Below are 26,338 nucleotides of genomic sequence, written 5' to 3'. Positions count from 1 at the left end.
CACAAGAATTCAAGGGCAACTGTAAGCAATGTTTTTTCCAAAGTCAAAAAATCACATCTGACAACACAGATTTTAAAGCTGTATTTACAGCTATATCAGAAAGAACTTCTGTAATAATTTCCAGACTATCAAATCATTCAATTTGCTCTGTCTCCTTGTTTCACTGATTCTTTTTCACTTGTCCTTGTGGTTAGAAGAGGGGCAACTTAAAAGAGAAGGGACAGAAACGGAACCAGAAAATTTAAAGCTCATAGAGCAAAAAGGAAATGGACAGCATTGGCGATAAGGAGGAAAACAATTCTTTCTCAGTTCCTTCCTTCTGAGGAAGGCAGCCTTCACTTCTGAAGGGCCAGTTATCTCTGCCACTGCACTCAGTGAGAATTTCAGCTGTTAATGAACAGGTGACATTGCAAACCCTGTGACTTTTTTACTCTCGACTTCGCCGACTCTCTCTACATCATTTCTCATACTAGGATTTCTTCATCTACTCACACTGCTCTCTCTTTGGCCAGAGCATAATGGTTTCCTCAGACTGCCGAGCAAGGTGGCCAGGGCAGATGTTCATGCCTGCCTCCTGCAATTTCTCTCACTGATGGACCTCACTGCCACACCACTCCTCAGTTATTACTTCTCCAGCCAGTTTTATTTTGTGACTGGAGTTTTTTCTTTCTCAACGACCAGTGTGATTTTTCTCAATCTCATAATCTGTGTTCAGCCTTCTCCTGAAGGCTGAAACTGGAAAATAACAACCAAAGTTATCTAAAAAAGGTGCAGCTCCAAAACAGGTGACAACTGGTCATTCACACATAATATCACTAAATTAATTTTTATTTCTAGTTAGAACACTATAATTTCTTGTAAGTATCATAACAGAGAAAATTTTTAAAAATATACTTATTCAACATAGAGTAAATTAACATTTTCAATTTGAGAAAACTCTCATTTTTTGTTGTTTTGGTTTGGGTTTTTATTGGGTTTTTTTAGTTTTTAATTTGGCTTGGGGTAGGGGGATTGGTGTTTTATACAAAGTTTTCACTATTAAGAGAGCTTTTTAAGGAAATACCACAAAATTTTAATGGTAATTGCATTTGCTAAATTCTATAATTTCTTTGTATTTGTAAGACTGTAGAAAATGACAGAAGTAAAATTTCAGGTCCAGTATAGAAATAGACTGAACAGCTGAGTGAGAACAGAAAATACTGAAATTTAGAAATGATCCATTTAAGCCATGACATATAGGACATATAATTCTAAACATGGCAAAGTCTATTGACATAAATTTCAAAGAAGATAAAGTTAAGATTTTCTATTTTATAATCTTTTTCAGTCAATTTCCTTTTAAAATTGCAGGCTGAAACTCTGAAAAAAAGTCATATGCAGAAGCCTGGCTATAATGCAGCATTATGTCAGCAAGTTATACTAATGCGATAAAAGATTTGACCTAAATATCAGTCATAATCTTGTTTTCTGACAGATTCAATAAATCAAGAAAGTCCTTGACCCACCTACAAAATTCGAGTATGCAGAGGAGGTGCATGGACACTGCAGGACAATGATGAGGTGTTATTAATTAGCTCTGGGAAAAATAAAACTAGAGGGATGTGTGGTGTAAGTTGAGAGAAAGATGGTTGGGGGAAGAGGCAGGCTGGACTAAGAAGCTGGTGAGGAAAGGAAGACTTTGACAACATGGGAGTGACTTTACTGAAGTGAGTTGATATAGGTCTTTCTTTCTTTCTTTCTTTCTTTCTTTCTTTCTTTCTTTCTTTCTTTCTTTCTTTCTTTCTTTCTTTCTTTCTTTCTTTCTTTCTTTCTTTCTTTCTTTCTTTCTTTCTTTCTTTCTCTTTTCTCTCTCTCTCTCTCTTTCTTTCTCTCTTTCTCTCTTTCTCTCTCTCTTTCTTTCTCTCTTTTTCTCTCCTCTCTCCCTCCTTACCTCTCCCTCCCTCCCTTCTTCCTATTTGCATAAGAAATAATTACATAGTTTAGTTTTCTGGAAATTCTGGGCAAATCCCATGTCCTTCTTCCTGCAATTTTACACATTTATAGAGTTTTAACCTGTGACATTTCCACACACATCCAACGATCTTTAGACAATTATGCGAACATTAGGTTTGAGGATTCAGAACACATGCATTAATAAAAGCCGTACAGGAAGTTCCCCAGTATTATGCTCAGGAAAAAGAAAAATGAAATAAAGTCACAGTGTTTTCACTGCACTATCCATAGTTCTCATGATAAAGATTTTTGCTGTAAAAGCCCCAGATTGGTAATCGTGTAAACAAGTAATGTGTCATTCTTGAGTTTGGACTAGGTGATACTAGTGTTTCAGACCTGTGAATTATAATATTTAAAATGTTTATTCTCATTTAGGAGTACAGAAGTAGCAAGAGTTATGGAGTCCAGTTATTAAAACTGTTGGTCAAAAATTTACTGCATTAAAGTACCTTTGTTTTCTCTGTCACTAGAAATGTTCTGGTAAGTTCTAGATGAAATGCATTCTTAGTCAGTTTACTGCCTTTGTGTCAACTTTCATCAAAACCAGTGTCCCCAAGAATCTAATTATACTTACTGATGTTTAACCAACCTGTATTCATAAATGTAAAGCATTTTTCAAGTCTATATTTCAGTCTTATTTCTCTTAACTTGGCCATATTCTTTCAGTCAGCATGTTAGATCCAGCAGGATCTTTTCGATTCTCTGCTTTTCTGTTGTTTAAGTTTTAATTCATTATTTTTGAACATGTATAATGAGATGTTTGAAAGTATTGCAAGACCTCATACAGTGCCCAGGCTTTTCTAGAAATAAATCTAATACAACCATGGACTGTGACAGTTTTCATTGTACTGGCAACTTACATAATTCTTCAATTAGCTAGTCCATTCAGGTCCTTTCACATCTTTTTCAGCTGATAAGCTCTCACCCTGGAGCAGAACTTTCTGTTATGAGCTGCTATCCTGTCACCCCTCAAGAATACTCCGATCTTTTATATGATATCCTGGTTATCCTCTCCTGATAAAAGTAACAAGTTGAGAGGTATAAGCAGATTTGTATTTTGCTTTCTTGCTTCCTGAGTGAAAAGCAGACATTAGGCTATTAATGACCATCTGTTTCAATAGTGAGTCTTCAAGAACTCTAACCAGTAATTCATCTCCAGTTCCTCTACCAATATTTGCCTGACGATTTCATACTTTCATACTTCACATCACAGATTCTTCTCTCCTTTCTTTGATTTTAAATTGCTACCTTCATAGTTGGCACCATTTCCTTAAGTCTTGATATATGAAATCCAGTGCACTTCCTTTGTCTAGAAGCTCCATCTAGGATGATCCACACTTGATTAAATCCTTGTTGTTTTACATCCTATTAAATTGTCTTTAAATATTTTTCCTTCAAAACATGTCCTCAAGCAGTCTACAGAGATACAGGCTTACAGATGCCTGATTACTTTCTCCTCATTTAACTGTTGGCACAGTATTTGGTGTTTGATTTGAAAGGTGTGTTCTCATAAATCCTGCACGGGAGACCCCCTAATCCCTCTGACTTGAGTGCATTAAGACTCATGGCTTCTGTTTCCACCACAGTTGAGATAACAAGGGTGTGTAAATGAAAGCTGCCATGACACATTCTGTTTTTCCTCCCAAATCAACATAATTGTCCTTTTTGAAACCTGAGGCAAAATTTGTTTCATTTTTGGCCACACCTAGATTATCTTTAATCTCTGCTTTACCTTGACTGCAAAGCTGCCCAACTTCTTTCCTTGTGCCTTTTAGTCTCAATTTATATGGCTCAAGAAGGAAATAACATATATTCAATATCTTCTTCCAGGCCAAACACAGAAACTATTTTGACAGCCTGAAGTTTCATCTTGCATTTGTAAATTACTGGAGAGTTCTTTGAAATTTTTCTCAAGTGTATAGTAAAATGTTCTGTAAGTTTCAATACTTTTGACTTTGAAATTCCAGATTTTTTCCATGGCCAGGTCCCTTGGGATTCTAGTTTTAATGAGCTTTATTAAACATTTCCATTAGTTCACCAAAGATTGTCCTTGCGAATTGTAAATATTTAGTTGGATATCTGATTTTTTTAATCACTTTATCTTAAATGGAATTAACTTCTATTTGCTTGATTCAGGTTCTTTTTCTGTTTTCAAAACCATCACCGATATGAGTCTAATAAAAAATATTTCATCTAGATTCTGGTTCTACATTATTTTCTCATTTTAAACATTTTTAAAGATTTATTTTGCTATCCTTCCACAAAATGGTCCTGACCCAAGCAAGATATTGCTTTACTACACTCTTTCATTTCTTTAGCTTATACAGTGTAAGTTAGAGCTCCAACTCTCTTTTTTTCTTTCTGCTTGTCTTAAAGGCTGAGTCTCCTTCAATATCTATGTTCCACTTGGTACTTCTGTTATTTGATATTTTTATCTCTATAACACTTGGTTTCATCTCTAATGAGTGTAGCTCAAAATCATCCCTCTCTGAGGAACACAAAATAATGTAGGAGCATTTGTTAGTCTCATAACATGCCAATGAAATAATTAATTGCAACGGTGGAAGGCAAAAGTGCATTGTGTGTTGAGAAGGTTGAATGTAGAAACACCAAAATTCTATGGACAAGTCCACCCTTGCTTCAGATGGATTCTTTTACTACATTTGTCACCATAATATCTGAACATCTTCAATGGTGTGGTAAGCAATATGACTAACATCTAACATTTGCACTTTGTTTTCTCTTTCTATCTTTCCTCTCAGTGCTAAAGCATTTTGGTTTTAATTTTTGTATTTTTCATGCCTCTTTTCTTTCTATATGTTGTACTGAATGGGGCATAAAGAATGCAATCTGCCAAAGGAGAAAAATTTCAGTAACTGTGTGAGGCCAGTTTCAGGGTCCATTTGGCTTTAGACCATTGTCTTAGACCACTGTCCTTCAAAAAATGTTTCCTACTTTGATTCTGACCCTAATAAAACTAATGCAGCACAGAAACTTATCTGCTATTGAGGATGCTATCCTAACTTTGACTGGCATGTAAAAACCAGAGATGAATTTCTTGATGCGTCTCTTTCGCAGCCCTCCTAGGACCTTGTCAGCTTGCAGAATAAAATAAAGTCTTATTATAAAGTCTTATACAGCTATGTTTTTCACAATAAGCATTAGCATTACCCCCAAAGTTTGTTATATTCACTTTTTGTAAAAATTGCCCAACTTTACACCATACTACAAAAGCAGATTAAGCTCTCAGCCATTTCAATGCAGTGACGACAGGAAGGAAGGATATCAATAATGACATCAGTGTCCTCCACATCAAATTCCTGCGGCACCTTTAGGACAACAACTTTCTGAGTTAGCCAGTGGCCCATGTGGCTCTGTCACATTCTATCATTTGGGGGATGATTAGGTGTAGATCAAATCCACGTGGGTTTGTTGTCATAAGGTAGGCAGAAAGGATGAGAGGATGCAGGACAGAAACTACAGTAGATAGACTGAGACATTTAGGAGTTATCATTCAATATTGGTTTCTTTCATCTGGCATCTGAGGCTTTAAAGTTGTACACAGAACTTGCCTTACCCAATGGCCACAGGCAGCCGCTGCCAGCTTTGTCAAGAGACTCCTGAGATTTCTGATGATGCTTCTGGTAAAGGGAACACCAGAGTGAAAGGTGACCTGTTTTCAGAGGCATGATGAAGGCTTTTGGGTACCTCAACCCTTAGGCAGAGACTGACTCTCCGAGGGTCAGAGAACTGTTTTAAATACAATGGACTACCATTGTATGAATAAGCCAATTAATTTATAATTGCAGTATGTCCCTTTTCCATTCTGTGAGGAAAATCACCACTGTCTTGGTGTTTAGTGTGGTCCAGTACCTTTGTGAAAGCATTACAGCAGCTGTAAGCACTGTTACCATTATTACTCTGTTTACTTCTCTACCATGGACCTTCTCTTTGATCCAAATTTACAGGACAGAATTTGGAGGATTTTCACCTTCCTGCTTTTCTCCTGATTTCTGGGTTTCTTAGTGTAGTGAAATAAATACACTACTTCTCTATTTTTTCTCACCAATTTATAAGAAATATGATGTGCCCAAACTGCTTTGGTTTAGCTGTTCTTGCTTTGCATGTAAGCAGAGCATCATGAAGAACCCTTGGTGATTAGAGAGAGGAGTTGAAGAGCTCCAAGGGGGAGCAAAGTAATAGAGAAAAACCTTTAAGTGCAGGAAGAAACTTCTCATAATAAATAACCTTCCTGTAGATAAAAAAAAAGTCAAAGGCTGAGATGAGTGAATTTGAAAAGGCAGATTGAATTCTTGTGTACATTTGAAAAGTGACAACTCCAAGTGTGCTTTCAAGGTGAAATTTCAAAAAACACTTGCCTGAGTTAGGGGCACAAACCTAACTGGAATCTGAGTATTTTTAAAAAATCTCATGCCAGAATCACTAGAGAATAAAAATATGCTGTGGATTTGAAGAGTAATATCTAAAATATGAATATTTTTGTGCCCATAGTCTACATCTGCAAGTAATTATGGGTGCAAATGTGGATATGTCAACATCTACATACATTAATGTACCTGTTAATCTGATAGGTAAATGTATATTTGTTATCAAATAACATACTCTGCAAACTGTTCCCTGTTATTATTTGTACATGTAAAAATAGAAGCCGTGTTAACATTAACTCTCAGAATTCTAATGTTGATCTTTTTATCATGCACAAATGGAAATCACACCAATATCAAAGATAAATATACATATTTGAGGGAGACATTAATACCTTGTCTCATTTTTATTATATTAAGAACTGTATTTTCCACCCATGTTGTTCATCAATTCTCTTTTGTGTAGCAATAAACAAGTGAGTTACATGAACTTTCTTGAGCAGAATTGTCAGTAATTAGTTTTTAAATACTTTCCAGTTCAGGAGGCTCGGCATTGATCTTCCTGATTATTTAAAATTGCCCTTTAAATACTCCTTTACACGTTGAAGTGAAATTTAGATTTAAAAACATAATTGCAAACCCCTCTTCACTTTACCCAAAGAAAATGTCAGATTTGTATATCTATGTCTCACTCAAAGAAGAGGGAATTATTTTTTTTCTCTTTCTTTCAAAGACATATACTGATTAGTTAACTATCCTGAGATCTGACATTTTCTGAGTAGATTGTCATCATAATTGTTGATTTATACTAAGAAAAAAATACAGTTCCACTGAACTGACTTTCCAATAAGATTATTTTGCTGTGTTGGACCAAAACCATTCTAAGGATGAGGTGCTTGCTTTCACCTAGTTTTGTAGCTTTTAAACTAGAGTTATTAGTTTCAGATGTCTGGTATGCACATTGTGGGAATCCAAGCAGTCCCGTCCTGTTCGTGATTTGTACATAGCCCCCCGGCCGGCGATACACATGAAGTTTTTTTTTCCTGGAAAACTTCAACCAACTTTGGGACTGTGATTAACAGGTTATATTGTTATGCTGATTATTAACGTGTAAACTACCATCTACTTTGTTAAGTTTTGGTGCATTCAAAGTCTGTCTGAAGAACCTGCAGGTTGAGAAAAGCTTAGCCTCAGTGCTGAAGAGGTGCTTAATGATATCCTTCTGAAAATCTTATCAAACTAGTTGTTAACATCTGAAAAGTCACCTTTAGCTTGTGCCAAGAAGTTTGTCACAGCCTGGAAGTAATCTCTTTTTAATAACCCTTCTCTACTCCTAGAGAGCTCCTTAAAGATCTTATAATCTGCAGCCAAGAGGACTTCTCTGATAGGTTTCCCCTGCTGAAATTTGCTGTGGCTCCTGTGAATCACACATCATGAAAAGAAACTATACTGCCTGCCTTTTGCCATCTTAAGGAGTTCAGTATTGTCCATTTATACTTTGGCATTTCTGGCTTTTGCTTTATTTATATAGATACACATAACCCTCCGAGGCACTACATTTGAAGGTAGCACATTAAAAGAACATTAGCCTGCATTCCCGCCTCCACCAGCCCTTTGTGTAAGCAATGATGCAGGCTCTAATTACCTGTATACATTCAATAACTTTTACCCCCACCAGTGCTCTTACCTCACTCATAACAAGGCCTGAGCCTAGGACTCAGTCAGGATGGTATACTGAATGGAGCTGTGTTGTAAACAATGTCTTATAGACCTCTTCCCCTATCGTTGCAGAAGTTCAAGGTGTATGATCAAAACAAAAACACTGTGGGATTACAAACAAAACAATGGTTGCCCAAGTAAAACCAAGACAGGTTCTACTGCAGTCTTTGACACTGTGGGTATGTTTACTGTGGGTAAGTATATGCTGTAGAGATAACTGAGCAGTTCAGGCACCAGCAACAATTCTGCAGCAACATAAGGGAATTCACTCTTCAAAGTTAAGCTCAGAGCTACCTGGAGATTCTACAGCTGGACTGGTTCTTGCAGCTGGGTTGGCTTGGGCTGAGAAAAGTTTGCGATGTAGAAAATACACAGAGCTTTTTTGTGTTGCTTGGTTGCATACATTGTGTTTTGCAAGGATGGTCAGTCCTGGAGTAGTCCTTTTGTGTGTGGGCTCAACATACATAGCTGCAAGCTGAACTGAGGAGAGCCATACGTTGAACTGAGCTGATACAAATGATAAATGATCAGCCAGCAAACTAAATGTATTAATTAAACTAAGAATCTTTAGTGATAATTTCTTATGCAAAAACAAGGTGTCAATATGTCTTTCAATGAACCTCTCTCAATATTATCATCAGACTTCGAAGAAGAAGAGCAAAAATAATATGCTACTTCACATTTTTGGAATAATATTTAAGGAGTACCATTAAAAAGAAATAAAATAACTGAATATAGTAAGAAATTCAAATATGTAAGAAAGAAAAACTGGGACCCTGAACCCAAGATTATGTAAAAGATCCACTGTTACCTATATATAATAGAATCACAGAATGGTTTGTGTTGGAAGGGACTTTAGGGATCATCTAGTTCCAATCCTCCAACCACAGGCAGGTACACATTTCACTAGACTGGGTTGCTCGGAGCCCCATCCTGGGGCTTGAACACTTCCAGGGATGGCACATTGATAGCTTCTCTGGGTAACCTGTTCTAATGTCTCACAACCCTTGCAGAGATTTCTTCTTTATGTCTAATTTAAACCTCTTTAAGTTCAATCTACAATCTTTAAGTTCGAAGCCATCCATTCCCCCTTGTCACTACATGTCCGTGTCTAAAGTCCCTCTCCAGCTTTCCTGTAGCTTTTTAGGTTCTGGAAATCTGCTGCAAGGTCTCCCTAGAGCCTCTCTTCTCCAGGCCGAGCAACCCCAACTCTCACAACCTGCCATCCTAGGACGGGCTCCAGCCCTGTGACTGCCTTTGGGGCCTCCTCGGGACTTGCCCCAACGGGTCCATGTCCTTCCTTTGTGGGGGTCCCAGATCTGGAGGTACTCCAGATAGGGTCTCATGAGAGCAAAATAGAGGAATAAGAATGTTGAGACAAAGATTCTCTGGTGTGCTCTCTGAGTCTGCAGTAAGGCTACACAGCCAGCTGCCATTTAAATGCTTCCTAAATAATTGGAACTTTATAATACTGGATTGGTTCAGGGTTAGTTTTGTTGAGTAGTTTTTTTTTTTAAATGTGGATACCTTTAAAATGCAATAAACACACACTGTCTGTGTGTTGGAAAGAAAAGTAGCTGCATTCTTCTTCCTATTTGACTCTCAGAGATGATTTTTATTCAGATCCTTTATTTTTTATTTTTCTCAGCCTGCAGTCAACTGAGGATTTTTGCCGAACTGCGCAGAAACCTTGCTGCCTTGCATACTGAAATGATGAAATACTGTATATCTCTCTCTAGAAAGGAAAAGTAAACACCAGAGTGTTCTAACTGAGGTCATACTTTCTCCATGTCTAGACATCTTTGGTGATCTTTCCCTTTTATAATGCTGCTGTGCCTTCCATGTACTCAGCTGTGAGGAAAGTACTTTGCTCTTAGTTGCATAAAATATGCCGAATTTCCAGACAACTTTCAGTACAGCATCTTAGACAGTTAGGGCTGGTGTGTGTGATCTTTTATGAAATCAGATTTTTTCCTCTGAGGAACTTTGCTCAGTAAACCAGTGGCAAATTTGGAATGAAAATATGACTGATGTGGTTCCTTAATGCCCAGCTTGTTAAGCAAATGCTGTTGAATCCAGTCCCCAGTAAACAAGCTAAACTTCTTGTTCCACTAGAAATATATTTTACTAAGAATCTTTGTAGATCACTCTCTATGCAAAAAATAATGTCACAAGTCATGGTTTTGAGCAGAATAAAGCAAACATTTATTAAATTAAATCGTATGCTGAATCAGTGTTTGCCCATATAGTTCCACTTTTTAAATATTAATATTCTTTTCTAACTCTTTGTACATAAATAATCTTTTAAGAGAGTAACAATGAAATATAGACAATCCACATCAAATGAATGCGAGCTTTTGATGTGATTATCAAAGGTCTGTTGGATTTTCTCTAATTTTAATTAGTATTGCGTTCTAACCAACAAATTCAAGTCTCTCATGGATTTTTTAAATCCAAATATTATGCCCCTTGCACAGAGGATTTTGGCTTAATTTGGCCCATTATAAAGCTACTAGTTATTAACAAAATTATGTAGAAGTTCAGATTTTGAAAACTAAAGTGCTGAGGATTTGCTTTAGCATAGAGCAATTAACTAATTGGTCTATGCAGTAAATAAAACTCCAGTAAAGGCTTTTGGGGCATTTTTTTTCAATATTTTTCAATATTTTCAGTATTTCCTTTGGAGAAATACTTTAATGTTTAAAAAGAATATACTAACCTGGAATTCTTCCTGATATATAGAGTCATGAACTAAATAGATCATAAAATCATAGAATCATTAAGGTTGGAAAAGACCTCCAAGATCATCAAGTCCTTTGACTGGTCACCACCTTGTCAATTACACCACAGCACTAAGAGCCACATCAAGCCTTTCCTTGAACACTTCCAGGGATGGTGACACCACCACCTCCCTGGGCAAGCCCTGTCAGTGAAGGTGTTCTTCATGATGTCCAGCCTGAACCTTCCCTAGTGCAGCTTGGGGGCATGTCCTCTTGTCCTGTCAGTGGCTGCCGGGGAGAAATGACCAACCTCCACCTGGCTACAGCCTCCTTTCAGGGACTTGTAGAGAGAGAGATAAGGTGTCCTCTGAGCCGCCTTTTCTCCAGGCTAAACACCCCCAGCTTCTTTCAGCTGCTCCTCATCGGACTTGTGCTCCAGGTGCTTCACCAGCTCTGTTGCCCTTCCTGGTCTTGTTCCAACATCTCGATGTTCTTCTTGTAGTGAGTGGCCCAAAACTGGACACAGGACTCAAGGTGTGGCCTCACCACTGCCCAGTACAGAAGGACAATTACTTTCCTAGTCCTGCTGGGCATATTGTTGGCTCAAAAAATTTTTGCCACTCTTTGTGAATCTGCATGTCATCCTTGCCAAGGAGCCATGCTAATCTTTTCTGTATTGTTCCAATTTTTGTCTATGTACTACCAAAGAGAAATATGCAATACTATCATTACTTTCAATGTTGTGGAGAGCTTAAGCACAGAGATACTGGCCATTGTAAATAAATAAAAAAGGACATATTGCATGCACATTTGCAATATGTTACTATATAATTTTACTGATTCCAGTCCTTTTTCTCTGGGAAACACCAAATACTATTTGAACAGGCAAAGAAACACAAAATTAATCAGACTGAGATTATCAGACCTACAAGGCTATTTGAGTTGTGCTAAGAGATTAGAAATCAGCTCTATTTTTTTTCCTAGTAGACCTTTAACCAAGGAGGAAAGCCCACCCAGGCAGTAAGGGGTGATTCATGGATTCTGAAGCCAGAAATGACCACTAGTACCATTTAATCTCTAGCCACAGGAGCTATATTATTTGTTTTCCCTAGAGGGTCCTTAGAGAGGGGAAAGCTGATGGCCCAGTGGTGACTGCCCGTCCTCTAGTCTGTTCCAGCTGCTACAGGGTGGGGAGCTGAGTGTGCCTATGGGAAGGGTGCTGCGTATGAACAGCCATGGTCAGACACTTGCAGGATGGGAAATGGGCTTGAAGTTATGAAAAGGAGTGGGCCAACACCAGGAGCCACATTTCAGGAGTGCCCACCTCCCATCTCACTGCCCCGTGTCTAACTTCCTCTCCCCACAGCTGCTCTAGCCCCTCAAACCCCTATAGGATAAAAATCCCTATAGGATATCCTATAGGATACAAATAATCTTCTCAGCTCTATGCCTCTTCACTCACTTCTCCAGGGCTTACTCTGGCACCACTTTGGCTCCCTGTTAAAACTTGCCTAATGTCAAAGACTGGGTTTCTCCTCTTCATCCATTTTGGATGAGTTTTTCACTCTTCCAAAGATGCACAGATCCTTTTCCCTGGGGGCATGGGCTGGCAGCTCCACTCTACAATACGCTTTTGCTCCCCATTCACAGCACTTCAGTGTGATCAAACTTCTGCTGAATTCAGGCCCCCTATCCAGGAGATTCAGCGCACTCTGACAGCTGACTCCTGACTGCTTTTCATAGCATCAATGTTTTGCCCCCTTCATACCATGCCCAGAATTCAGATTATTTTCAAATAAAGGTTAAAATGGCTCAGGTCCAAGAGCCTTGCAGTGTCTTATTAGTAATGGCCCAGATAATTAATACCTTTCCATTAATGTATACATTTTGAGTGCTATCAGTAAAGTGACTTTTAAATCATTTAATCTGTGCTCTATTAATTACATATAATACAGGATTTTAAAACACAATGTCATGTGTAGTATGTCAAATGCCTCAATGAAATTTGATTAGACTGTAACAATACAGCTACCTTTGTCAACCAGACCTATAATCTTATAAAAGAAAAATCTAAATAAGATAATTTGACAAGAACTACTTTCTCTGAAACTACATTGAACGATACAGCTTTATTTTTAGATCATAATTCCCTGTTGATAGAGTGCTGACTTTGTCCAGCTTTCTAATTTTTTTTTCCTAAGATTAGAATCAGAATAACTGATATATCATTTCCTGAACCATTTTCTTTAAATGCTATGATTGCTTTGGCAAATCAGCAGTTCCTTGGATTATCCTTTCTTTCCCAAGACTTGGTAAAGAAAATTTACTCTAGTGGTCCAGAGACCTTCTTGACTAATTTTTTTAAACTTTTCAGGTAAGAACAAGGTTTGCAATACTTGATTTTAGCAGAAGATATGAACTATTCAGATGCACTAATTGTTAGGTTAAATCCCCTTTAATATTTTGTTTTTTTAAGAAATCTGCTGGTCAATATTGCCATTTATTTATTTCTGAAAGGAAGAAATGTGAGTATCAAGACCACAGTGGGACCTCGAGACAGGTGAGTGGCTAAAACTCCGCTCTCGTTCTGACCTAAGCGTGGGAGTGCTGGTTCATCTCACACTAAGCCCATGAGGAAGCTCTATGCCCTATCTTTGGTAAGCATACCAGGACAGTCTGCAGGAAATGGTTTATTGACAAGAATGATGAATTTACATGTATGCTGGTTCTTTATCAGCCCCCTAAAAATGTTTTGCTGTCTACCTTTTCCTCATCGTTCCAACCTCGTCATGGCACTCAGCAAAACACACTGTACCAAAAAACTTCTCTTTTCCTTTCTAACAGTGCTGTAACTTCATGCAGTTTGAGGCCTAACAAGAACTGTGGATCTTCCCACAGCAGGGTTTGTCTGTAGGGTGATGCACCTGGAAAAAGCACTGCCTGTGGTAAGCATCAAAGTACCCTGAATAACTGCCTGCCCTAGACAATCCCACAGCTTTTCTTGTATCTTGTGGTTTACCAAGCATGACAACAGATGTGGGTGACTTGTTGCTTTGTAGTTTGTTTGTTTGTGCGTGTGTTTTCATCTCAGATTTTCACATTCTTGAAAGATGCTTTTTGTTCTCCTGGTCTTTGAAAATCTGCAACCTAGAGGTTGAAAACCTAGAGGTGAACACAGAAGTTGAGATTTCATTGCCCACAAAATCTAACTGTTACACAAACCTGGTGACCTTCTGGGTCTTACCATCCTCAGATTTCAGGTCTGGCACAGCAGAAAAGTTCTAAACAGTGAGTTCAGGATTATTTCAAACTAGATATTTCCAGGGTACTACAAGTAGACATCTGGGGAAAGCTAACACTCTGCTGATTTTTTTTCCATCATCAACCCCAGTCAGAGGTAAGGTACTGTTCTGCACAGACCTATGGGGTGAACTAAGGTAATTAGGGTCAGAATAACTGTACACAGATAATTAGTCACTACTTATAAGGAAAGATCTAACAAGACCATAAATGTAATAACTTTGTTTTCAGAATTATGAAAATTAGCACTGAAACTGTTATTCATAGGTGAACTGAAATGCCAGAATCAAAAATACTTGCTCTGTTATTACTATTGAAATGGTGAACTGTTCAGAGTATTTCATTCAGTCTTTGATGAAGATGGCTTAAAACTGGCTTTCATTATTTCAATTTTTTTTTGTTTTAGCACATCCTGTTAGAGAGGACACTCAAGCAGTCCTTAATTACAGTAACATCTTCAATAAAGCACATCCATGGGTACCTAGATATCTATATATTGTTCTTCAGCAGATATCACCCCTATAAAGACACGGTATAAAAAAGCCCAAATAAAATCATGGAAGAGCCATGTTAAAAAGTGAGTTAGCTGACCTACATTATTAGGACCATTTAGAAAAAATGTAGCTTTGCTTCCCTTTATCTGTATTCTCTACGTTGCAGGGGGCAGTTATTTCTTTGTTTAATCATGTCTTTGACCACAGTTCAAAAGTCAATATTCTGCTGTCAGATGCTGGCTTGCAATTGAGGGATAGGTAAGGAACTTAACTAGGAAGCTTTGTGAATAGGGAATTGAATTTGCATCTCATTCACAAAGCACACATGTTTACATGACCTTTGAAAATGGGCATTAGAGCAGTTTGATCATGAGCTCTAGGCAATCTGAAATAGTAAGGTGATTGAATCAAGAGGCTCAGGTACTTCTTACATGAGAGCTGAACTGAAAGAGAATTATTTTAATTTAAATGCAATTTCATATCAAATTCATAGCAGTGTTAGCATTATGAAATAATTGTAGTGGCACTGTAAATTACTGTCCAGAGGCTTCTATGGTAGCAACAAACACTCTAAGGCTGTCAGTTCATCCGGGTCCCTTCTTGCCGTGCAGGGAGGCTATTGTGGAGATTTGGTCAGAATGTGGCAAGTGATATTCAGGCAGACATTTAATATTTACTGAGGTCAAATGTATTATAACATTAAATTCTCAGAAGAATACCAAAGCTTGGTTAAATTACATAGGAGATTTAATTTCTAGACTCCTTTAATGCCAAACTTTCATTAGACTACAAGTATGCAAAGGATGATTTTGATTATATGACCTGTCCTGTGTTTAAGAGCCAAGCATCTCTCATTCTGTGCAAGCACTACATGCATCTATGGATTTAGAGCACTGGATTTGAAATATATAGAGAAAATAAGTACTTTTCAAAACCAAGAAGGATACTGGAGTTCTTATTTACTCTCCCAGTGCTCAACAGCACACTTTTCAGGAGCATGTGTAAAACTTTGCCTCTTCAACCACATGGGTATTGAGGATGTGTCTCAGTATGCCTTACATTTCCAATGAGATAATACATTGCTTACCAAGGGGGAAGGGAGGTTGGCAAAAACAGAATGTCTACATAGCCTCTGCCAGAAAGTCATGAGTTTATTCTGTCTGTGTTTCCAGCTGACAAGGAACTTTGTGTGTGACTCTGGACAGAATGGTGCTAAACCTACTTTAATAGACAGTGCCTTTTTGGACAACCCACTGACCAACTGTTCATCTTGTTTGCCATGGGCCTACAGGCTGAACTACCTCCAAAAAGCAGCTGGCAATTAATGAAGAGTGGGGGCTCTGTGGGGCAGATTGCCACTGGTATTAGGATTACCTATGCCATGCCTGTGATGAATGTAAAGTTAACAAGCACATATTCCCAACCCAAATCCATTGAGATTTCACAGGATAATAGATGTAAAGGAGTAGAACAGCAAAGCAGGGTTACCTATTCTTTTAATGGCTTATTAATACTAGTTATAAATGTTTAATGGCTGATTACATCTTCATCCTGCACAAGGCCCCTAAACATGTATCAGTGCTCCTCTTGTTTACTGAGTGTTCTGTAAGGCAAAGGCAGCCCCAGCAAGGTGACCTCCCTCAGCCCTGCTCCCAAGACTTTCCTAGCTGCCCTTCTTCAGGAAGGCAGGTTTCTTCCAGTACAGCATGCCCAGTCAGCACAGTTCAGAGATTAGATTTTCTGGTTCTCTGCTGGGAGAAATAAGGGACATATGAGATAGTGAATAGTAATATCAGAAAAATATCTATTGATGGTAATATCATGTAGATTGTGGGATCTATTTTTAAGGCATTTTTTTTCTAATTCATTCCCACACTAGATTAAAAGTTCCTTTTCCTTTTCAGTTTTCTGAACATTATCCATAAATTTTTTTGAATGTTTTAGTAATTTATTTAATATTCATAATCCTGTTTAATTATAGCTGCATGTGACTGTCTATTCTTAGATATCATCTTTCCAGGTTATAATAATAGAAAAGAAAGGTAGTTTGCAAAAAACTGCACAGATACATAGTGCTCAATTTTGCTGAAGCTGGGCACAGACCAGGGACTGATTATGTCTCTATTATGCCTAGCAGATTGAGGAAATCAAGTGGTCTTAGCATCTGGGTTTTAAGACAGTCTAAGTAACAACACAGATGTTACTGCCAGACTGCATACAGCCTTGTAGTGGATGAGCACAGTGGAAAGATACTGCAGACATCCCATTTCTCCATTATGCTCCCATCCTGCATCTCACCTGAAAGGTCCAATAAGCATTTAATGCCCTTTTAGTTCTCAGTAATGGAAATTTATTGCTTTTGGGTTATGATTAAAGTACCCTTCATAGTTTTTGCAATTTTTTAAAGTGGAAAATGTTGATGATTTTGTTGGAGAAACAAATTCCTTGTTGTATCAGAGGAGGTGTGCTCTAGCTTAAGAGTTAAGCCAGAAGAATGGAAATTTGAAGACCTCTGCCAGTGCTTCAGCAGCTTTTCAGAATGCAAATGTTTGCATTCTGGATGAAAATTCAATATTTTTCACCTATTATTTTGATTTCTCTTATTTTTCTTTACATTTACTGCATTTTTTTGATGAAAATTGCATTTTCAAACCAGTCTATGACACTGTAGAGAGCACTTGCTTTCAGTTCTTCACTGAATCTCTGATCAGTTACACCTGCTCATTCCTGCAATAAGAGCCCCTGACATGGTTCATGGTGGGTGCATTTCAATGCAGCAGTTCTTACCTGAGATTTAAAGGAAGCTGTTTAAAAACACCTTAAAGGAACATGTTGAAAAACTTTTGAATAAATTGATTTGATTTAAATTAAATTTTGATGATTTAAAGGAACATGTTTAAAAACTTCTATTAACTAAGGTGAGGATGGCAGGTCTGCCCCCCACCAGCCAATAGGACATAAACAAATATTTTTACATAGATACAACATTTATAGTGCATGCAGGAGAACATACAGAAATTATACAAGATGTATGACAAGGACAAGAAGTGTTATGAATGAAAAGCAGATTTGCTAGTTTTTATGTTTTATCTTATCTGTTTCTTTCCTACTAAATACTTCACAGTCCTGACCTTTCCAGCAAAATTTCATCAGGTGAAATAAACTGAAATGCACTTGGTCACAGGCACATGCTCCTTCTGTACCCTTTCAGTGATTCTATGCATTGGATGAATCAGTAATCACAGCAAAACACAGTAAACACAAAATCAGGATCACAGCCCTTCTTAAAAGGAAATGTATAAGAAATTATTACAATGATGAAGGTGCTCAAATATCTTTTGCTGTTGTTGCTTGGTGTAAATAGTTTCATTTATAACTCTTCCCTGTTCAGGAACCTTACAAAGCTGTTCTCCTCAGTGGTTTATTAAACACTCTACTTCTGCAGGAAATCGTTAAGTTACATGCTCTGCTCTGGATCTCTGCCTCCCTAGCAGGGGAACAGAAATACCAGGAGATGAGCTGTCCCTGAGCATTTTCCACACAGCAAATATGCAATCAAGGGTCTTTAAAAGATTTTCATCTCCTAGTTTGTGGATTTTCATTTATGGTGTAACAAACCTTGGCAGAAATCCTGAACAAGCTTCCAGTCACTTGAATTGAGCCTTTGCTTGGTCTGATTTACTGTAAGGTCTGATGCAGGATGTTTATTCTTTTCCCTCAAGCTATTTCTTCTTGGAGAACCATGCAGTGTTTCTCTGATTCAATGATGATAAAACCCAATCCATCTATCAAGATGAGTCAGCAGACTAGGTCTGCTCACACCCCTCTCCCCACACACATACACAGCACCAAAATGCCAACAAGCCGCATGTTGAACATATGTGCAGAACAGCTATGATAAGTTGGAACAATCATTAACTTATTCACTGTGCAATTGAAGTACATCTTGTACATGAGTTTCCAAAATTATTTTAATAACAATCCTCTTTGACTAAACAGTGGAAGATAGTTGGATCTCTTCCTGAAGGCACGTTCCCACAGTAATATCCATGGCACATCCATTACAGACAGTGCTGTTAGTTCTCATTAGCTAGGACAAACAACGCAGTGAGTCACAATCTCCCTGCATAAAGGATCCCATTGTTTTAAACTGATAAACCAGAGATTCTGCTCTGTACTGGTGTAAACCTGACATTGATTAAAGCTTCCTGGGATGCTAGAAAGGCAGCATTTGAATGGGGACTTGAGGTGCAAGGAAATCTGCCACAAAGATACAGTCAGTTTGCATTTTTTCCGATTGAAGTTACTTAGCTTCTCTCATTGCTGGGAGAACCTATTATATTTGCTGCAAGTATTTTCCAAAAGCTTCTAAGAAAACTAGGCTTAAACTAGATTGTACCAAATATTTCTAAAGTTTGCCCAGTAAAATAAATTGTGTTTATACACTTTTCACTTAATAGTCTACTTCTACTAGGTGGCAATTTTTTTCTCAAAGTATGCTGAAGTGCATCTAATTTACTATGAGAAAGTATTCTTCCTCTTATACTTTGGCTCTTGTTTTGTTGTTAGGTTTTGTAAAATCTTAGCTCTAATGGTGAAAGCCAAACACAGAAATATTTTTACCTGCACTTTGCCAGTAACATCAAAAGACATGCTATTATCTCAACAGCAATTTGGACTGGTTATCAAATGATAATCTTGGAATGAGTGAGTATGATTTGTGACGGTACTTATCTTTTGTAGGTGTGGTTGGCATGTATTAAAATGTTTTTTTTTTCTTGCTGGATAGCATGCCAAAGACTTCAGGCAATAGGTAATTATTCCATGTAAAATATTTATTCTCTGCCAGTCATATGTCTTTCTCAAAGATCTGACTTTGCAGCAAGCATTTAAAACCATGTAAAAGCTTAAATATGAGGCCAGAATGAAACCTGGTGTAAGCAACTACAATAGAAATACATGTTGTGTGTGCTCGGTAGCTCTTTGTGAGTAGAGACCAGTTGTAATTCCTTTCTGCACTTCTTTGGAACCTTAAGATCAGATTATCCAATACTGGGCACTCAATTTCTATTCCAGCTGTGACCCAACTAAGAACTCACTAAGGTGAAGATTTTTTTGGTTTAGAGCTGCAAAATGAAACTTCTCTTTCTTTTATTCCATTATATGCTGTAGGCTATTCGCTGCCTTAAAATGTTTTCTGTGCCTGAAGTGAAAGCTCCAGAATACATGTGCAGTGTAAAGTCAGATTGACCATGGCAGTTCCCAGCAGATGCTCTGCTTCTGAGCCATGGCTGTGGCCCTGAGCTCCTGTGCAGCCACAACAACTCATCCCTCCCAGCAGGGCACTGTCACATACTGGGAAGGCTAAACTGAACATACTAAAATAAACTGTGCTAGTTTGGACTCGCACTAATTTATTTAAAGATTTATTTTCTCAAATCTAGTGCTAAGAACTGAAGTCATAACCTAAGACTTACTTCAACCTTCCAAAATCACACAAGAGACACAATCAACAGAGGAAATAGGATAATAAATGTGCATATAACAGTCTGTATTATTTGCCCTTTCAAATAAAATATTCCCTTCAATATTTACATGTCTACACCATTAACATCCTCTTTTCCTGACTCTAACTTCAGCATCTAGATACAAAGCAGACTTTATTTTTTCTAATTCCTTGACAGAGAATGAGACAGCTGCTGCTGCATTGGTGCTTGCCTGAAGGACTGGCAGGTGGTTATACATCTGAAAGGTTCAGGCTCTTAGGAAATGTTGGAAGGCACAAACCTTTTCTCAAGTACAATGAGGAATCAAAAAAAGAAGCTTCAGGAGGTGAAATAAACTTCTGAAAGACAAAACTGTAAAGTAAATTATGGTTATCACTTCAGTAAGCTATTTGCAATGAAGAAGAGCATCTAAGAAAAGCATTCCTTTCTATTTATTAAATTTTGCAGTAGGGAAATTTGTCAAATGTTAGTCCAAGTCCAGCTACTTACAAGCATTACCTCTGGCATATGCCAGTGTGGTGGGTAATTTAGACTCTGTAGGTCACTTCCACAGATTTTTGTCCCCTCTGCAGTAGTTATGAAGGGAGTCTGACCAGCAACAAAATCTCTAGGTTATTGGAAGTCAGTCCTTGTGCTTACTGCCCAGCTAATCTCTCGTTACATTTTTAATATGCTATAGCGTTTCAGCAAAGTTTTTCTTCCAATTCTGAAAAATCTTGCATAAGTAATTCCCATTCATAACAGTACATTTATGCCATTTATTTACTAAATTCTTCTATTTGGTAAGCACAAACATTGTTTATTGTTTAAAGTTCCCAGAAATTCAGTATTTCTCCAATGCAACTCTAGTGGAGACTAAACTGAAATGAAGTTAGCAGAAATGCTGGTGTAGGATTAATACAGAGAAAAAAAACCCCACAACCATGGCTTATTTTCAAAATTTGACAGACAGGTATTATACTGATCATCTTTTTAAACTGATTCTATCTTGGAGATTACACTGATATGTTAATAGCAGCTTCTGATGTTAAGTTGATAATTTCATTTATGTATTGGCACAACACAGGTAGATTGACAAGACCTAAATTCTGTGGCAAGACACAGCAAGATTTAGAGAGGAACAGAAGGAGCTGAAAACATGATGAAAGAGAGAGATGTGATCAGATCAGGCTGTATCCTTTGACTTATTGGAAGGGTTTTCTGTTAACTTCTTGCTAATCATGCAACACTTACATGAAATTAAGTTCTTGAACTTACTGCTTTGAAACTATATAGCTGAACAATTTCCATCTGCTGCTAAACTGCAGACTTTCAGTTTCCAACAACTCTAAGCTATCCAATATACTGCTGCATGTAAATGTAGCAGGCCCGTACCTGCTCAGGAATACGAAGGACCTCCTGGATTTGTTTTTACAAGGAGGACATCCTGATTTTTTGTCAGGGTATGTGACATAATCATCATGAGATTGTCACTGTTCTATAATGCTACAAGGAAATGACAGGTTCACAGATCGTTCTGTATCTGATTTGGCCTGAAACCCTGCTGTTATCTCACACTTCTGATCACTTGAATGTGGAAACATTTCTGGGCTCCGAACAATTGAAAGGGATTACATAGGAACACAAAAAGCAATATTCAAAGGGGAAAGTTTCAGCCTGACTTTTAAAAGTGTTTGGCAAAGGACATCCAGTGAGTTAAAAGGGCTGGGAGTTCCAGACAGAAAGAACAGGGCATGCAAATATTCAATTAGCACCAGTATGAGGGTGAGACTTTGGAAGAAACAGAACAATTTAGAGATGAATCTCTGGGAGAATTGGCAGGAATGTAGGTGACAAGGAAGTCATATAAATCATGTCACGAAAAAAGCATGGAATGTTTGATAGCAAGGAACGAAAAACACATGAAAACAGGGCAGCACATTACCCAATTAGAAGCAAACGCAGTGAGAACATTTCAGGGTAATGCAGGGATCGGTTTACTTCTAGGCAAGGGTCCAGCTCACACATTATAGAATGGCTACTGTGGAAGCAAAGTGTGTAGAAGAAAGTAGGCGTGAAGATGATTAAAATAACCAGGCCTGCTCATGATTGCATGGGATGAAGACAATGTAATTAACTTGGCTAAAGGAGTGTCTTATCCTTGTGATATATGTAAGCTGATAAGAGGCTAAACAAGTGGAGGCAGCTGAAAATTGAATGAGATGGAATGGAGACTTCAAAACAGCTCCAAAAAAATTGACTCATTGTGTTGCTGTAAAACTTGTCCATTTGATCTGCAACATGGAAAGAGCACTCAGCTTGGGCTTCATACTGAAACAATTCACATCATCGTGGCACTTGGCTATAAGGACTTTCACAATGTAATTTTTTCTGTGTTCCAGCTAAAGATTAGTTTACCACAGATTACCATGGAATATTCAGCAAAAAATTTCTTGCAAAAAAAAAAAATTACAGCAGAGAGATAGGCATAATGGAGACAGTGAAACCATGGTGAGAAGGGAGAAAGATGCAAAGTATGCATGCAGATCCTACTATCTGAAAAGAAATGAAAACTCAACATTGATCCACTAATGTAATTTTTAGAAAAGTTATTAGAAGCAGATGTAAGGAAATCAAATTTTAGTTTTCCCTTCATCATCAATAATTCCTGAGTATATTGTTGCAGTTTCCCTTGGCTTTTCTAAATGAAATTTTACAACATGAGAAAAAGAATTCTAACTCTCAAGCTGACCCCTATAATTCTGAAATAGTGAAGATCACAAAGAATCTCCAAAATAAAGAATGAAGACAATTGCAAATAGTTGAAGGAATAGATGAGGCAAGGACTGTTTAGGATACCCTGAATAACTTTTTTGTTTGTCTGACTGTTCAACTACATAAAAGAGTTGGTCTAAACAGAAATCTATATTTTTCTTCATCATTTCTATCTCAAGTGAAAAAGAGAAAACACAATGGAAGTACAAATGAAAAACCAAACAAAACCAGAAGCATTTATTTCACACATAGGAAAAGTTTTCATGTAATCTAGCATGCAAGTTTCACCCTGGTCACTTGTACCCTTGGTCACTTTAAAGTAAACTTTAAAGAAGCTGTGTTTTCAAAGACAGTCAAGTAGGGTATCAGCTGACCCTCCACACAATGTTCTTACCAGGTGAAGTGCTCAGAAGTGTTATGAATTCTGAAGACCTGGCAGTGGTAGCATGACCTTTCTCATTCATACCACAGTTCACAGCAATGTCTGAATATATCTGAAGAATTCTTTTAAATAAAAACATCCCAACGAAACACCACATTAAGTTAATAAAAATACCTATAGAAACAGTGTATTTTGTTAAGTGGAATTTCAGTTAAATCTCCCAAGAAACAGTTATCTAATTTTAAAATGCATTGTTTTGAGAGAAATTTCTAAGTTCTTTCAGTAATTACTTAACAGGTGATGGAAGAGTAATAAGTGGGTTTGATTCTGTGTAGACAATTGAACTATACTTCCTATTTTTGTATGATCATTGGCTGCCTTTTTTCTAGGTGATTTTTCTTCAGAATGCTTGTATCCAATAAAACACTGACATGCCAGGCTCAGAAAATGAAGAATATTTCTTCTCAAAACAAATCTGCAGTCCAGATCTCAAGGAACACTTTTATTTCACAACACAGTATAGCTGATGCTTAGAGTTTTTAATGTTGTATATCTGAAAATGAAAGTAGAGGACCTATTTCTTGAAATCAAATAACTTCACTTTCTGTTTTAAAAACAGTATTCTCCCTTAGAACCTGTGCTGGTTTTGGCTGAGGCAGAGTTAACTGTCTTCACAGTGGCTGCTATGAGGCTGTGTCTTGGATTTGTGCTGGACACAGGGTTGGCATTATTGCAATGTTTTTGTTATTGCTGAGCAGGGTTTACACAGGGCCAAGGTCTCTTCTGTTTTTTGTACTGCCACGCTGGGGAGGAGATTGTGGTCAGTCCCTGGGTTGTTCCCAGGTTCCAGCACCAAAAGGACTGCAGTGGGTTGACTCTGGATGGATGGGAGACACCTACCACAGACTCTCTATCACTCCTCTCTGCAACTGGACAGGCAGAGAAAAGATAATGAAGGGTGGGTCCATGAGTTAAGGACAGACACAGACCACTCACTGTCACAGGCAAAACAGACTCGAATTAGAGATAATAATTTAATTTATTACTAATGAAATCAGGGCAGGATAATGAGAAGTAAAATAAGACCTCAAAACCAGCTTTCCCCCAGTCCTCCCTCCTTCCCAGATCTACTTCCTCCCCATGAGTGGCACAGGGAGACAGGGAATGAGGGTTACAGGCAGTTCATCACATGATGTTTCTGTCACTGCTCAGGGAGAGGAGTCCTTCCCCTGCTCCAGCATGGGGTCCCATGATCTTCTCCAATGTGAGTCCATCCCACAGACAACAGTCTTCTAGAAATTGCTGCAATGTGGGTCACTCTTTGACAGATTGCAGTTCCTTAGGAAAAGGCTGCCCCAGCATGTGTCCCCCACAGCTTCATAGGTCCTACCAGGAGCCTGCTCCAGCATGGGCTTCTCATGGGTTCATAGGATTCCCCTTAGGCATACACTTGCTCCAGATGGGGCTCCTCCCCAGGCCGCAGGGGGATCTCTGCATCCCCATGGACCTTCATGGGCTGCAGGAGCACAGCTGCTTCACCATGGGCTGCACCACGGGCTGCAGGGGAATCTCAGCTCTGAGAGGAGGAGCACTTCCTCCTCCTTCTCCACTGACCCTGGTGTCTGCAGAGCTGTTTCACAAATTCTCACTCTGCTCTTCTCTGGACACAATTAGATTTGCACAATAACTGTTTTTTCCTCGTCCTAAATATATTATCACAGAGGTATTACCACCATTTCCAGCTGGCCCAGGCTTGGCCAGCAGCAGGTCCACCTTTGATCCATCTGGGATTAGCTCTGTCAGACATGGAGGAAGCTTCCAGCAACTTCTCACAGAAGCCACCCCCTGCAGCCCTCCTGCTACCAAAACCTGGGCATACCAACCCAATACAGTGTGCCTGACAGGCTAAGAGGAGACACAGCCAGGACAGGTGACCCAACGTGACCAAAGGAATATTCCAGACCATAGGACATCATGCTCAGGATATAAAGCTGGGAAGAAAAAGGAGGAAGCAGGGGGACATTCCATGTGATGGTGTTTGTCTTCCCAAGCCACCATTACATGTGATGGGGCCCTGCTCCCCTGGAGATGGCTGAACACCTGCCTGCCAGTGGAAAGTAGTGAATTAATTTCTTGTTTTCCTTTACTTGTGTTCTCGGCTTTTGCTTTCCCTAATAAACTGTCTCTGTGGCAACCCATGAGTGTTCTGGTTTCTCCCCTTCCACTTCTGTCCCCGATCCTGCTGGCGGAGAGTGAGTGAGCAGCAGCCTGGGGCTTGGTTAAACCATGACAGAACCACCAGAAGACTCACAATCAAACTGATGTCTTTGTTCTGGTAACAATAATACAGGCATTTCTCAGTCATAATGAGGTGTGCTAGTGAATAAATTAAAAAAGGGGGAGTTCAGACTGTCACAGACAACCATTCCTGAGTCCATTTCTCCAAGATATCAGCACTTTCTGTTTCAATAGTACTGCTCATGAGAAGTCCAGCATTATCAACTACAAGGATTTTCAATGCTTGTCAAGATTCCCAACCATTAAAATCTACTATGAGTTCTAAAACTTAGTTTTCTCTTTCAGAAACTTATTAATTTTAATCAAGATTGTGCATCATCCTCCTTTTCATATTCTTTTTGGAACCAAACCAAGAGGAGGTCAGGAACCCTCCTTGGGCTTTGTTTCAGAGTTTTTATGGCAGCTACTGAATTACTTGGAGCTCTAAAAGAGTCAGCTTTCCAAAGCTGAGAACAAATAAGGCCAAATCTATTGGGAGAAAGAATTTAAACAGAAGAATATGAATAATTAGGAACTGTTTAACAATATTTTACTAGATGTCCAGAAGCCACAATCAATAAAGAAGGACAACTGCTCTGGTAATAAGCCAACTTGGCTTAGAAGGAAAATTAAAGCCATTCTTAAAAATACTCATGCATACAATATTTTTGTGTCTCTGTGTATGTGCACATAAAATGTATCAATACATATAGAGTGAAATGGGGAAAAGGGATTTCATAGCAACTGATAATGAGAACAGAAGGACAAATATGAAGTCATTATCCAGAAAAGGTAAAATACAGTCAAA

The 26,338-nt window shown here is 38.3% G+C and overlaps 1 long non-coding RNA gene and 1 other non-coding gene across 2 annotated transcripts; one reads left to right on the top strand and one right to left on the bottom strand.

Annotated features, from left to right (window-relative positions):
- The first annotated feature begins 1,569 nt into the window (after nucleotides 1-1,569).
- LOC119698267 lies at nucleotides 1,570-25,362 on the top strand. Its single transcript, XR_005256098.1, has 4 exons — nucleotides 1,570-1,706; nucleotides 13,661-13,761; nucleotides 21,184-21,289; nucleotides 24,975-25,362. It is a non-coding gene; the product is annotated as an uncharacterized LOC119698267 (long non-coding RNA).
- LOC119698395 lies at nucleotides 11,422-11,529 on the bottom strand. The gene has a single exon (XR_005256155.1). It is a non-coding gene; the product is annotated as a U6 spliceosomal RNA (small nuclear RNA).
- Nucleotides 25,363-26,338: the final 976 nt, after the last annotated feature.

This window comes from Motacilla alba, chromosome 2, assembly GCF_015832195.1.
Source record: "Motacilla alba alba isolate MOTALB_02 chromosome 2, Motacilla_alba_V1.0_pri, whole genome shotgun sequence".
NCBI lineage: Eukaryota > Metazoa > Chordata > Aves > Passeriformes > Motacillidae > Motacilla > Motacilla alba.
The sequence above is the reverse complement of the archived record's forward strand: the minus strand, read 5'-3'. Positions and strand labels throughout refer to the sequence as shown.